This window comes from Myripristis murdjan, chromosome 13 (genome assembly GCF_902150065.1).
Source record: "Myripristis murdjan chromosome 13, fMyrMur1.1, whole genome shotgun sequence".
NCBI classification, from domain to species: domain Eukaryota; kingdom Metazoa; phylum Chordata; class Actinopteri; order Holocentriformes; family Holocentridae; genus Myripristis; species Myripristis murdjan.
This window is the reverse complement of record NC_043992.1, coordinates 12,062,219-12,075,435: the sequence shown is the minus strand read 5'-3', so window position 1 is coordinate 12,075,435 and position 13,217 is coordinate 12,062,219. Positions and strand designations below refer to the sequence as shown.

The 13,217-nt window shown below is 40.9% G+C and overlaps 1 protein-coding gene across 4 annotated transcripts in view; it reads left to right on the top strand.

The window, feature by feature from the left end:
• The window catches only part of phldb1b (pleckstrin homology-like domain, family B, member 1b), an 88,062-nt gene that overhangs the window by 14,277 nt on the left and 60,568 nt on the right, over positions 1-13,217 (top strand). The gene's annotated exons all lie outside the window — the stretch shown is intronic.

The window sequence follows — 13,217 nt, the reverse complement described above, 5'->3', positions numbered from 1 at the left end:
GGTCCAGAGCACAGGTCAGGCATGTGTGACGGAAGAGAGGCATCACAGCACCGAGCCAAAGGAAGGAGCCCGGTAGCAGCTGGGGTGTGTGTGTGTGTGTGTGTGTGTGTGTGTGTGTGTGTGTATGTGTTTGTTTGAGTTTGTGCATGTTTGTGTTGACACTGTGCATCCTCTGAATACAAAGGGGTCAAGGTAATGTTCACTCCACTGTTTGTTTGACAGACAGTTTAGATCTAGCTGTAGTCTGTACTGGGTTGGGCTACAGGGACTGAAATCAAATATCACAACATTATTGACCAAATTCCTTGATATTGATGTTGTGACAGTGTTGTAGGGATGTCTGTTAGTGCTCTACACACAAGATTTTTGATACAGAATCATTACTAATGCGGATATGATGACCAAGCAGGTAGAGGCAAATAACAGCCAAGCTAGACTAATCTGTTAAATTCATAAAATTGCATCCCTTTACCGTGATGCAGCTTTTTATATGATGAACACTTATGTCATATTACCAGATTCGATATCCAAAATCCCAGAAGACATCTAGCCTCTATGAGCCATCTAGCCCTACTTTTGACTTAATGCATTTTAGTTTTAGTCTCATCTTAGTCTTTGAATTTTGTTAGTTGGAGTCAAGGTTTTGTCGATAAACACTTCAGTGGGTTTTAGCAATGAAAACGAAAGTTTTAATCGATTTCTACTGAATACTTCACATTTTTTCACCTTAAATTCCGCGCTAATTTTAGTTAATTTTTGTGTAGTCTTGTTTTTATCCTGGAAAAAGTGTTGTTAATGAATTAGTTATAGTTCTAGTCAATAAAATGAACACTAGTTCTGACCACAGCACATCCACGATGTCAAGAAAGGGAAAGGGCGTGGGAAAAGTAACACAGACTTAAAAAAAAATTGAGCCACGGGAGAAGAATAGCAGCAATTTTCATGCCAAGTGTTCTTTTACAGTGATGAGGTCAAATCACTTTGAAATGAGAAGTTCGGCTGTACCCCATGTGGTCCATATCAAAATTGGAAAAAAATGTGACTCTGCGCAGCTTTTTGCTGTTCACACTGAATAGAAAACAGAAGATCTATGTCACATGTGTCGGGGGGAGAAATGTACACTGAGGCCACATGTAGATCACATAGTTTAGTTTGATAATGATTGATCCTTAGGGCTGCAGCCATCTGCCTCTGGGACCATGTTTAACAGCGGGGGACTGGCTGAAGCTGCTCTGACAAAAGGAGGAGGAGGAGGGAGGAAGAGGCGGAGGAGAATAGAGAACATCTGTTAGGACAAGCAGTAACCAGCCACTGACACTTTATTGTGATGACTGTCCACTGGAGACAGCAGCTGACAGGCTGCTGGATGTTGTGTGTGGGCTGTGGGATGTGGCCACTGTGAACTAGATGATCTGATTATGGGAAAGTGTGTCTGATAAAGGATGTGAAACCACCGTGAGTCTGGACATCTGGCCCTTTATTAAGACTTGACTCTTGTAATATGCTTTGGACTACTAAGTTATATGTAAATAAGCTGAGAAAAAAGTATCAGAGTCTCAAAATAGACTTTTTGTGTGCGTACCACATTCAGATATACACCACATGCATCATCCTGCTTATATGTGCACTTTTCAGTAACATAGCAACATATTTTTTAATGCGTGGATACAGGCGCTGTGTTTTCAACAGACTGTGCATTGTCCAAGTTGGTAAATGTGAACTAAATGTAAAAAATAAAGTTCATCTCAGCTTTCAGGTAGTAAATGCTACTTGGGAACTCGGGGTTTGGCAGTGGACTCGAGTTCCTCCAGTATCACATAAACCAAACCAAACAAAGATTTTCAGCACATATACCATTTTTTGATCACAACTATTTAAATGCCTTGGCAGCACACCGCTATGAGCTGGATGGTTTATTTGTGGTGGACATTATAATATTTGGTTACATGTACTCAGATGTATTAAGTATATGTTCCTTGAGTGTAAAATAGCTGGAGAAGCAGCATCTTGACAAGTTGTTTCTTTGAGTCGTCGTGACGGTTATTCTCACATGATATGAATGCCTCCTCCCACCCCCTTCCCTCATGCTCCTTTAAAAACTAGTCTTGCATCTTTCACTGGTATGTGCGTCTGCACTTGGCCCCTGGCTCGGCAAAAGCAGTCATTGATTAACTGGTGGGTTTGACTCCTCGGCCTTTCCTTGGCTGTAAACCATCGGCCTTCCATGGCAACTGTCAGCCATTCTTCTGGGCATCCCTTTGTCTGCAGCTCCTCCGCCGCTTTAGTGACGTCCAGTGCCGGTGCTTTAGTGGCACAGGCTTCTTTTTTCAGCTTCTTTTTATATTATGGACTATATAAAGCTACACTCCTGCAACCCTTTGTTTGAGAATTTAAAGCTGCACTAGACAATTTTTTATGTAAACATCCTGTTCTCTTATCAGTCTAAATGACAAAGTGCAACAGAGAAGAGTCCTCCATTCTCAACAATTGAGATGCTGCAGATTTCGTCCCATTTATCCAAGTGAATGTCTGTGTCGGGTGTGGTCGCATTTACGACCACAGGAAGAGACAAATCTAAACTTTAGAGTGATACACAAACTAAACTGCAGTAAGGAGGCACCAGTTCTCTTGTCTCTTCAGTTTCTTTTGGTATTATTATCATCATAGACCGGCCACGTCCAAAAACATGATGTAGTGACTTCACCCTACGGGTTTTCTAGGTATTAAACATTTTCAGAACGGTACCTGTCACTTCCAAAGCAGATTATGGCAATATAAAAAATAAGAGGTCCTGGAACCTTTTTGTCTTGTTATTTTCCTATTTTAAAATTTTTAATTGGAAAGTAAATGCAGCAGGTAGCGTCTGCAGGGAACTTCAGCACAGTGGCCGTGCACCAGGAGGAAGCCACCTGATAATATGGTCCAAAAAAAAAACAAAAAACAAAGACCTGTTTTCATATTGGCATAATCTGCTTTGTGTGCATTCATTTATGTGGTAACGGTGTTATTTTGGGAGCTGTTTTGCTGTGGAAGTGAATGGAGAGACACAAATACAGTGTTGTGGATTAACAGCCCAGGGGAGCACAGAGCAACTAATGAGGATATTTCGTGGCATGCATGTGAAATTTATATTATTCATTCATTTTCCTTCCCATACTTTCTTTTTTGTTTGCACACGTGTCAGGACAACATGAATCTTGCTAATGTGCTGGCACAAGATGCTCTGTGTGTTTTTACCATAGAAATTGAATAGAACTGGCATTTTATAATTAAAGTTAATGGACAGAATTAATTGAAATCATCTGCATGCTGCTGAAGTTTTTTTTAAATGATTGGAAGCACTTTGATAGCCTATCTCATGATAACATTAGGTAATTAGATGTCAGCTAAGTTAATCTTAATTACTGTGTTGTTGTAAAGAAAGCTATTGATTCATGACAAAGCTACGGCACAAAGAACCTATTAGGTAAAGCTCAAGTCCTCCGAAAACTAAAAAAATTCAATTAAAATCAAAAGCGGTGCATGTTTCCGTTAGCCGTACTCCAGGCTTATGTTAACACAGCAGATGCAAACAGACGCTTATGCCGACGCTGTGACATCAGTAAATATGTACAGCTGTTTCTCTGGCAAGGTGAACCACCTGGAAATACTCTGATTTGCTGTGAACCAAAGGCTGACGCTGATTTTACTCACTCAGTCCCTGTGATTTTGACTTATTTTAACAGGGAGGACAGTAGCGAGGGAATAACATGTGACAGCAACCATGAGCAGCATTCCAAGCCACAGCGTCATGATTGCATGATCCGTGTGCTGCTCCACTGTGCCAGCCCAATGTTACTAATATGTATTTATATAACACTGTTTATCTGTCATATCAGGATAGGAGTAACACTTAAAATAAACTCCACTAACTCCACATGAACTCATTCCAGTAGAATCTGAAACACTCGCCCTCTTACCACGGTTCCTCTGATCTAATCTTCTGGGAAATGTACTTGAGGCTAAGCCGACGCACTGGAAAGATTTAATGTGGTCATACCAGACCAAAAGGAAAAAAGTACAGAGATGTTATTAGAGAAATGATGGAGTATTTGGTCCATAAATGCAGTTCAGATAGGTTGAACAGACCTGGGCTGCTAACCATTTTTTCCATTAAATGCCACAATACCCTTGAGGCATGATGTGGCATTAACACTGATCAGCCTGAGCGGTCCCATAGGAATACTCACCAGGGGTTAGTGATGATTGTCTTTGTCAGCTGTGGTATTAAGTCAAATTTTCCCCCAATAGTTATAATCTGCTTTCATATTTTTTAAGTTCCATATTCAGTTTTCATGATTGTGTTTTCAAATATGAGAAGGCTCAGGATAAGAATAATTTTCTTCATGATTTTTTGCAAATGAAAGATGTTTCCTTTAAATGCTTTTCAATATATGAATTTGAAGGCTATGTTTACTGAACTGGGATTGGGTCCAGTAAACCTGCTTTCCAGTTCAAAATCTGCAAAGTAGCATGATTGGACAGATTTCAGTAATTCTTTATTGAGGAAGCCAATTAGGACCAAGTGCACTTGTTATGCATCAACTGCAGTTGGTCTTAAATTGCCTGTGAAAAAGGATATATTTGCTTCAAACCTTAGGCTAGCAGTCAGTCAAATCAAATTTTAAACATTATCAAAGCTGAAAATCTTTTATCACATGTATGTCAATAGAGGAAATTATTTATATAATAGGGCTTCTTTAACAATACAATTTAGCTATATTTTATGCAGACAGATGCTCTTGTGTGTTATTTTGCTGACTGGCAAATGCTGTACATGGATTTTCACCTTGAGTGTGAAATCTCTACCAGCGTTTCCAGGGAATGCATGGCCTATCTAATCCACTAAGATGTTACTTACATTTTTATTAGATAATGGGGTTGCAGTGTCCTTGCAGAAAGGCAATGATGACCTTGATTTGTCTTTACTCCTGAGTGTCCTATGGGAAACTATATTAAGATACAGGTAATGACAATGACAAAGTATATATATATCTATATATATAGATAGATATATAAAACCACTCCTAAATGATTTGCATTTTACTTTTAAAATGGATTCATGTTTCAAATCTGGTTGTTTCTTAGTTAAAAATGTGTCACTGTAAGACACCAGCCAGGAGCTGAGAGATGCGTTTCTTGGACTAATTCCCAGAGTGCACTCACTGTGATGAGGGTAGTGGTTAGACGAAGCGTTATTGAAGTGTTGAAAGAGAAACTCCTCTATCACATCGGTCAGGGAATCAATCTAACTGATTAACTGTGGGGATTTCAAAGCACACACACACACACATACAATATGCACACCTTAATTTATTCTGCCTTCTATGAAGCGAGCCCCACTAGCCACCGATGCCTGTCCTGTCCTCGGTGGCTTTATGCATTGTAATTACGAAAATGGCAATGTGTCATATTTTCCTGTCAGAAAGGACAGCGGTCGATGAAACGTCTCTCTTTCTTCATCTCTACCACAGCTGGGTCGTTTTGCTGAGCTCAGCCTTAGAGAAAACTGATCCTGAAATGTTTCTGAACCACTGGCTCTTGGAAGAATCCTGAACCTCTAATCCAGGGTCAGGGGGTTCTTCATAAAGGAGGGAGGAAAGAGAACAGAAGCTGCCGGTGTGCTATGACCGCAGTCTATAGCCGGCATGCCTGTGCCAGATGTGGTATTTCACCGTTACACATGAAACCCAACAATATCAGAGCTGATCCAAATCACTGTTGGTTAATTGGTGACGAGTGGTTGAATGAAGAATCGAATGAAGTGTGCTAACTTGAGCTGAAAATGGATGCATTACGCTACACTTTGGTTTGACTGTGGATAAGAAATGGATCACATTTGTACAAACATATGGTTTGATTCATTCTGCTTTTTACATTCAACCCCAATCCACCCATTCCATCCCTGCATTGTTGTGTGGGGATAGGCTTCTGGCAATAGACAACCTTGAAACGATAAATATGTAAAAGCATTATCTGTCTTCACATCACGATACATGAATTCTGTCCATTTGCACGCATCTTTCTTTACACAACGAAAACTCTGCAATATGTCTTGTACGGCCATTGGTTTCCTGGTGTACAAAAAAGAAATCTTTGCACTAATGCCAACGACAAAAATATGACGCGACTTGTTGAGTCACAAAAACTTGAAGGAAGGAAATTAGGTTAAGTGGTGCTGTTGAATGGTCTGAATATTCTGGGTGGTATTTAATGCATTTTGATGACTTTCTACAATTACTCAAGATGTAGCCTGCTGTTGATGTTCCTTCGTTTTTAAAGGATCATCACAGGAAAATACAGTACCAAAAAGAATGGAGGATGCTAAGAAATAGTTTAAATGTGTTGATTTTAATAGACATCCTGCACATTTGTTGTTTTGGTGTGGATGGAGATGAGTTAGTTATGAGAAACCACATCACATGGTCGGCTTCTCTCCCATGTTACTCCAACTGGGTGACAGGTTCCTTTCAAAGGATGTCTGAGGATATTGTTGGAATATCTGTCCTCTTGTCTCTCAGTGCCTGGCATAGGCCTCAGTAGCATCCAGTGATTTACAGTGTCGGCTGAACTGTTTTTCTTTCCATTTTAACATTTATGAGCAATTGTCCTAAGGTGCACAGTGTTCAAAGCTACGCAATGTGTCAGCAGAAAGGTATGAAAAGGAAAAATCTGTGTCCTGATCTTCTGCTATACTGATGTGAAGAGGAAAGAGGCCAGGTTTTGAATAAACCTGTGTGCAAGCAGACACACCCAACACACTGAGGCTGAACATGAAATAGTCCAAGTCTGAATAGGAAAAGCTCAAACATGCAGATCTTAATCTGCGGAAGGCCCATCCAATATAATTCAGTCTGAACTGAGCTGCCAGTGGCTTTCCAAAGGTTTTACATCTGTGCAGTAGCTTGTTCAAAGGCTATAGAAGGCGAAATGGACAGGACAGCTTGCCATTTTACATTTCCCAATTGCTGTTTTTCCTGTTCAGACCTCTGTCACATTATGGGAAAATATACACTTCAAATACACTTCTTCTTCTTCTTTTTTTTTTTTTGTTTTTGCAGAAATCGCTTGTTTGCATTGCCCCTTGCTAAAAACCGGGAGGGTATGGCTAGTTGCCTGTTTTGAAACTCACTTTCCAAATGCCAGGGGATCCATTTAGGACGGACCACCCTCCCTGCTTTAGGGAAAGTTGATCACCAAAGAACCCAACCTCCATCACCCCAGGGTTCACCTCCATCTCACCTTTCCTGGCATCTCAAATGATTAGGACCTATGATGACTGATCTGTTAGCAACTGGAAACAATGTGCCCTCTGAAGATGGGGCATCACAGGTTTGCTCCAAATTTCAACGAGACCACCTAGGGAGAGGTGTGCTTGTTAGGGTGTCAGAAATCTTGGTGTCTTTGCTGTTGTATGATACATCCTCAGGCACACATGGTAAGCTAGTAGATGGTGTCTGCAGGAGCAGGGTCACCTGACATAGAAGTGGAACGGGGCATCATAGATAGTTCACACTTCATCTCAGGAGGTGACAACAACTTTTGTCATATAGTGATCATTAAGATCAGCTGAAACATATGTTGAGCAGCATCAGGGCATCCGGAAAAAATAGACTCATTCCTTAGATCCATGACTCAAACCTCTCACAGTTTGTACCTGGCACTCGATCAGATGGTGTGGTTAATTTTTCACTGTGGTTCGGGTTAGGCTTCTCTGGTCTGATGCAGCATCCCACCCAGTGGTCTGTTTAATGTGAGAACAGCTTGTCTCCAGCCATCTGCTCCGTGGTGCAGATAAGGTGGGAAAAACCCCGTGTTTGGGGTGGGGACAGTAGTCCATGAGCACAGACAGACGCTCTTTCCATTAAGTTGCATCCTGAAGTGCATGTACTATCGCCTAGTTCCTGTCCGCTCTTTCTGATGCCACGTAAAGCAGCTTACTAGTGACCACTTTACCCAGTGTTTTATTATGTGATCGTACATCTTCTTAAGAGCTGAAAAAAGCTGTGGATATAAGCAGACTGTTTCATGTTTTTTTTTAAATCCCAAGTTTGTTATAAGCCCATACTTCGAGTGGATTTTTTTTTCACACAATTGCCTTACACTGTTTATTGACTTAATGCACAGCTCTCACATTAAATTACCTTTCATTTTTGTAATTACAAAATAAAGCACTATGGTTTCACTGTGTCAACAATGTGTGGGTGCTCTATAATGAAAAGGCAGGCAGCTGTGTCTATGATTTATGGTCCTCAGTCCTGTAATCCCCCCCACCTCCCCATCAAATATGATGCATTGGACCAGTTAGAGCATTGCCATATCCTAAACTGTTTCCAGGGACCTTGATAAATACTCAGCATCTCTTAGGACCATAAATCTACATTTAGGATGTTAAGATCTATTGTCTGTTGACGCTTGCTCATGCGTGGCACCCGCTGCAGGAGAATCCATCTTGATAAGTAGCTGCCTGGTGTTGTAATGACTGAATTGATGACTGCTAATTGGCATCAAGAGGCTGCCAGTAATGGACACTCACAGACAGCGTTTCACTAAAACCTTTAAAGCAGATGGATTGATGAGGAAAATATCATCTGTTTGGCTGTAGTCCATGCATCGATGGTAATGACTTTGGCTATGCTCTGTGTTTCTCTGTCACTGTCACCAATCAAGCCCAGCTTTTTTCCACTTCAAGCGATATCGAATGAACACCACTACAGGTTAGCTTTTCCTGTTGTTCTGACATGTTTTCCATGATTAGCACCATAAGTATAGAAAAAGCATATAAAAGTTTCAGTATTGATGTTAATTAAGGTTCTGTTCCATTTAGGTCTAACAGAGCCAAGGTCTTTTTATTGTGCAAACTGGCTCACTGTAAAGACTCTGCTACACTGAAATGGAATGGAACCTTAAGTAATGTCATTAGTAAAACCTGTGTTTACCAAATTTCATGTCAAACTGGCTGCTGTGAAAAGGGTCTATTGCGATATGATTCATGATTTTTGGCAGGAATGCTATTTTTTCCATCATAACTTTCACTTTGATTGAAAAGAAGAACTATTCAAATAATGATGTCACATTTTCTGGAGCCTGCACCAAACATGTTTCCTTACATCTGGAGAGTACAATTTCTAGGCCAGGCTATCTCTGTGACACCATAATACTTCATTTATAAGGGTATTTTGTTGCACATTGTACCTTCATCTAAAATTTGGATATTGCACCATACTGTGATTTCGATAAAACCTCAATAAGTGCAATTGATCGGTGATTTACAGATATATTTTAAGATAGAAACAGGATAGATAGGCATGCACATGAGATGCAACTAAGGCCACGTTGTAGGCCCTTAAGAACAACCAATTGCCCGATAGTTACAGAGACCAGCTATTACCCTTATAATTAGTCCTTGGTGGTCAAGTCAAGTGCACTTACCACTTGGGGTGAAGGAGGGTGTGTGTTTGTATGTGTGTGCATGAGTACTGGAGGTTGAGTAAAAGCTCTTTGTTTATTTTGCTGACTCATTCTCATGTGCTGATCCCCGATGCCTTCTCCTCTGTCAGTGATTGCACACACACACATACTCACACACATGCACACATTCCCCTAAGGCTGCTGAGGTCTGTGGGTCAGAGTCCCTGTGGGCAGCGGAGCAGGGAGGCAGTAAGTGAATGGCAGCTGCCAGCAGCAGTTTGTGCTGAGCGAACAGCGGAGGGCAGGAACGTCTTTTCACATCAGCATCCAGCCGCCTCTTCACCACGCACAGTGTCCTGGCCTCCTGTCTGCTCTCACACCGCCACGCTGGCTCACATTAACAGGCTTGTTACAGTGCCGTCTGTGTTGTGACACCTATGAATGCAAATATGCACACACACTGACACCCACACGTGTACATACGCACCCACATCTCATGCAATCGTGAATGCATGTGCACAAAAGAGGTGCAAAAAAGGTGATTTAACTTTAATATTTTGATATTTGTGCATCAATTATCTTGATAAAATGAAATTTGCATAAATGTATATGCCATAATACTCTTTTTCAAGTTAATTACATTGAGAGTAGGAGTGATTTTTATTTATTTATTTATTTGTTTGTTTGTTTGTTTGTTTGTTCTGATAATATCGTTAAAGTTGGCCATCCCCCAGATTTTTGTTCTTGAGGGAGTGGACAAGCTTATTTTAATCTATGTGGCACAAAAACTTTCCATTATCACAAAGAATCATATTATCACAAATCATATTAATAGTAGTAAAACATATTCAGTTTCTATCAAAATGTTACCTTTAAATCAGTTTGGGTTAAGGGCTTCCCATAGATGAGCAGTGTAGCACTGATCGATTTTACAGTAAGTATGTAATCAATCAAGCTGCGTCATATCCCATAGCAGAGGCAGACCACACTGAGTAGACATATTTGGTCGCTAATAAAAGCCTAATACTGTTCCAGTGTATTGGCTGTGTCAGTCCGACCTTTGAGAGGAGGAACATTTCATGCATTAAGCCAGCACTGTCAGGCTCAAGAGCACTAGAATGATAATAATAATGATGATATGACATATTACATTCATTTTGTGCAGTCGTAGCTTTTATCGTCATCCTTTTTATGCTCCATTTATTGACGTTGGAGTCAGACCCCAACATCTTGCTCATACACACATATTGTGTGACAGAATTGCTGACTTATCATGACAAAGTGTGCCGCAGAGCTGTCACGCCCAAACCCATATATCATTCACAGTGAGCGGTAACTTTGTCAAGACTGTGTCAGATAGATCCCAGTGTGAGCCATGTCCATTTTAAACAGCAATTTCCTGTTGAGTGAATGAATTGATCTCCACCAGAAAGATCATGTTAATGCAAGTCAGAACTGGGAGTGTCTGTTGTTAGTCAGGGAGATGGAGGGAAGAGGAGGAGGGGAGAGAGAGGAGTGGGGAGGGGGAGGGGAAGGGGAGGAAGGAGAGTTTGACTGGCTGTAATGGAGGAGCAGGAGGAAAAGAGGGAAAAGAGAGGAGAAGATAGGCGAGGGAGTCAGATGACTGCTGAGGTTGAGAGCATGAAGACACAGCGGCTTAGCTGACGTGGCTGTCCGGACCGCAGTATTAACATCGTGATGACTGTTCAGTCCTAACGTCCTATTCAGCAGCTTTTGTTTTTCACTTTAATATTGTTGGTGCACTCCTTTTTCCTGCTGCAGAGGCTTCGGAGTATCATCTCAGGGCTGACATAAACATTCAGCAAATTAGACTGTGGAAAATGCCGGCCAAAGTTATGCAGACGTTGAAGATAGAGTGGTAACCACTGAGGGGAACAGCCGTGGAGACTTATGAAACAAGCCTCTGTGCCACTGCTCATGCAGATATTGATTGTGAAAAACAAATGTTAGTGCAAGTCAGCAATCTTCTACAGTACATCCTAGTGGCTTAAGATTTAATACAGTTATCACAGTGCTATAAACTTAATTTTGCTGGTATACATCTCCACCACTGTGCCACTCAGCGATTCTTCCAGCAGTGGAGGCCCTGTAGGGAACAAATGTATTTTATGGTAATGAAATATTAACTGTATGCATGACATGCTACTGTGTGCACCAAGTGACAGCTGAAGTAAAATTTGTTAATGCATCTCTAGCCATTATATCTGCATCTCTAGCCATTATATCTCGTTTACGTTTTAGCAATATACCTGTGTGTGTGTGTGTGTGTGTGTGTGTGTGTGTGTGTGTGTGTGTGTGCGCGTATATACAAATATGTATCTATATCTTTATCTATATCTAGATATAGATCTATATATATCTAGATGAATGGTTTGAATCAGTTTGAGACTTCTTGAAAAGAGATCAATTTAGCACGCCTCAAAAAGAGTTTGTTTGCACAAAACACTAAAAATGAAAAGAACAGAAACAAAGGCAGGCTGTGTTTTGATCAAAGCAAGTGCAAGTGGTCTATTGTGTTCGGCTGTGGCCGTGTGTCTCATGCCCTCAGTGTGGCAAATTGTGGCCTTGAGATGTATAATTTTCTTTCTTGTGACCACTTCAGCACTGCCTATAATACCACTTTAAACAAATTGTCAAACCAAAGAACAAATTCCTCGTTTTCTCTCCTTTTCCTCTCAGATAAGCCCCATCAGAGCTTGTTATGTGAGTGGCTAGTTTCTTCCCAAGCTGTTGGTGTGTGTCTGCTCAGAATAAAAGGGCATCTGGCTTTGTTGTGCCTCACTGCAGCCTCCTGTCTGATTGAGAAGTTTCCATTTAAATCTGTCTTTACCTCAGGTCCCATGTTCCCTCCTGACAACAGGCAGGGAATTTATCTTTGCACGGGCCAGAAGACCCCCACCCCCACCCCCTTTAATCACTGCAGGACAGTAGTGTTATATTCAGATAGCAATATACATATGATTGCTTATCTGTTAGTGAGCTTGTGGCACATGGAGGGGGCTGAATTAGTTGTGCTCGTGATGTGTGTTTTGACATTTCCAACCTGGCTGGTAAGTGGATGGAACTGATAGTATTACCATAGAGACTGCGTTTTCTCATCAGGCCAAGCAGTGTCACGTCAGTGAGAAATACAGCCCATATCCTGCTGCTCCATCTCAGTATGAGCATAAACACTGTCAGTCAGCTGATGACTAATGCTGTCTATTGAAATATCAGCTGGCTGCTTCATGCTAATGAATTCATCACACTAAACACAACACGAGCCCCCCCCCCCCTTTGTTTTTCTCTCAATAGCCAGTTCAGAAGTGGACAAAATAACACAAACACCGCATAAAATTTAGCTTTGAAGAAATTAAACCAGTCACACAGGCTGCTACACAGGCAGATCATATTAAATTGAATGCCAATTACCAATACATGCCAGCTTTATCATGGTGGTAATCACATGACATTAATCACTTTTATACTTTCTATATACAGTAGTTACAAGAGCTGCAACATTATTTAACCACCCCATAATTTAAGACCCCACAGTACGGGCACTACATGTCATTGGCATGTGAATACTATATGCACACCTTCTATTGCCTTTTAAGCATGCATAACAGTTGAACTGACAATGTTGCAATTCATTTTCATAAGTAATTCCATCATTTTTAACACAACCACAATGCTCTTGTTTTGCTCTTGTTTAAATTTTAATGTTCTTTATGTCTTCCATATGGGCTGCAGTATTTCACCGGCTT